The sequence below is a fragment of the Aotus nancymaae genome, unplaced genomic scaffold, assembly GCF_030222135.1.
Source record: "Aotus nancymaae isolate 86718 unplaced genomic scaffold, 86718_ANA_hifiasm-v0.15.2.pri h1tg000006l, whole genome shotgun sequence".
NCBI classification, from domain to species: domain Eukaryota; kingdom Metazoa; phylum Chordata; class Mammalia; order Primates; family Aotidae; genus Aotus; species Aotus nancymaae.
This window is the reverse complement of record NW_026988417.1, coordinates 72776754-72779065: the sequence shown is the minus strand read 5'-3', so window position 1 is coordinate 72779065 and position 2312 is coordinate 72776754. Positions and strand designations below refer to the sequence as shown.

Genomic DNA, 2312 nt, shown 5'->3' with positions numbered 1-2312 from the left:
CACAGGGTGGGAAGGGAGATAAAAAAGGGATGGACAACATAATCAAAGTTCTCAAAGGAAAAAAAAAAGCCTTTCAACCAAGAATCCTATGTATAGTAAAGCTATATTTCTAAATTGAAAGTAGAAAAATAACATTAAAAGATAAACAAAAAGTGAGCTAATTTGTTGTTAGTAGACCTACCTTACAAGAAATACTTAGGAAAGTTTTTTAGACTAAAAGCAAGTGACCCCATTTTTTTTTCTTTGATTTTTAAATTTTTTTACCAGAATATCTCACAAAACAGCCAAATATACCTTTGTAAAGACAGAAGGCAAAAGTAATCCTAGTTCTGTGAATTCTCTCTTCTCATATGAATCCATAAGCTGCCACCAATAGAGAGAAAGAAGCTCAATGAGAAGTCTGACCTTATTTTTTGAATCCACATAGATAAACAAAGAGTATCTGTAAAGGTAATTATGTGATCACTAGAGTATAAACACATATTTCTCCTCAATTAATTTAAAAGGCAAATGGATGAAACAAAATAAAATGTATACAATGAATATAAAAATGTAATATATTTGCCAATATCAGCACAAAAGAAATGGGTGGAAACAGCTCAATTAGGCTAAGAAAGTGAATCCATATGGCAATTCAAATTTACAGAAACTAGTAGATCCAGAAATGATAAATAAAAAGGCCAGTATAACAAAAGTTATAAATATATACTTGCTCTCCTCTTCTTTAATGGCTTCTTCAAACTGCTTAAATTATATTGAGTAATCATTATAATCATGAAATGTTGAGCTAGAGGCATTTATAGAATGAACTATGTATAATAATAGTACTACAAAAGAGGAAAGAGAATGGTGTTACAAGAGTAACATTTCTCTATCATCATATTGAAATTAAGTTAGTGTAAATCTAAAACTAATTCAAGTAAGATATTTGAAAATATTGGAGGTGAAAATATTCTAAAATTCACTGTGGCGATGGTTGCACATATCTTTAAATATACTAGAAACTATTGCACTGTCCACTTTAAATGGATGTATTGTATAGCATATGAATTATATCTCAATAAAGCTGTTTTAAAACAAATAAAAAAGATAATGTAGGTAAATTTGGTGATTCACTCAGGATGGTGGCAAAAATATTAGAGGAAAAATATTAGAGATAGCTTTAAGGAATAATCACAAGCCTTCTTGGAAGGCCAAGAGGTTTTTGCATAGTTTCAGTAGAAGTTTCAGCTGAAGGTAGCCTAAATCCCCTTTACCACTAGTTGATAAGAAAAGCAAATAGCTAGGAAATGTGGGGGAGTTTATCTGAATAATTTGTTTATTCATATGGTCCTATAAACTAACCTTTGATCATTCAAGATGGCTCTGTCAGGGGAAGGTCAACCAGGGATATTACCCACTAATGGTGTTTATCCAAAGACCTTTGTCCTTTGATATACTGAATAAAAGCCTAGAGTAGGGGCTGCTTGAGGCTGGCAGCTGCTATCTCTTTACAGCACTCTACTCGAGAAGTGGCTATAGATACCCCAGCCTGCTCATACACTGAATACTGTGTGTGAGTGAATTTATTCATCTGTCATTGAGTTAGGGTCTACAGGACAGACCCCCACAAGTGGTGACTGGACAGGTAAATTTTTTAAAAAAATAATTTTGTCATGTATTTTAGTAATATTTCCTTGCACCTTTTGGAAGAGGCTCCTGATACAGGTGGTTTATTTGCTGTCATAGAGATACTATATAGGGACAATATAGATAGACACTGTAAAGTTTTCTTCAGTTCCTCTCTTCGAGCTTATTTATCTTTCCTATTTTTTTCTTTTTTCCTATTCTGAAAAGAATTCTTGTTTCTTCCTTTCATTTACAGATTAGAAAAATTTGTCAGTGGATGAAATCTCTTGGTGATTTCTATAATCCATCCTTGCCAAAGGCAGTATTGATTTTACATGCTCTGCTTTTCATTTTTTCCTGGCTTACAAACTATTTCCTGCTTCAGTACGCTTTTGTGATGTAGAAGTAGGAGGAAAATAACAGGAAAAGGACAAGAGGCATGAGTCTGCAATCAACAAGGGGCCCATTCACCTAGTTTCCCAGGAACATTGAAGCCAGGGAGAGTTAGCAGCTGTAGTATGTAAGAAGAGAGGAATTTGAAAAGTATGGTGGGAGAATTCCATCATGAAATTCAATCAGTTTAAGTAAAAAACTTGAGCCCTTATCTTTAAGTTAACTTTTATTTACTGATTGGATCTTTCAAATGATACCTTTCTGAGCCATTCTTTTCAAAGAAAAATGTGTGTCCAATAGACTCTCTACTA

The 2312-nt window shown here is 33.2% G+C and overlaps 1 non-coding gene across 1 annotated transcript; it reads right to left on the bottom strand.

Annotated features, from left to right (window-relative positions):
• Positions 1-266: 266 nt before the first annotated feature.
• LOC135272113 (small nucleolar RNA SNORA75) lies at positions 267-401 on the bottom strand. Its single transcript, XR_010340214.1, has one exon. It is a non-coding gene; the product is annotated as a small nucleolar RNA SNORA75 (small nucleolar RNA).
• Positions 402-2312: the final 1911 nt, after the last annotated feature.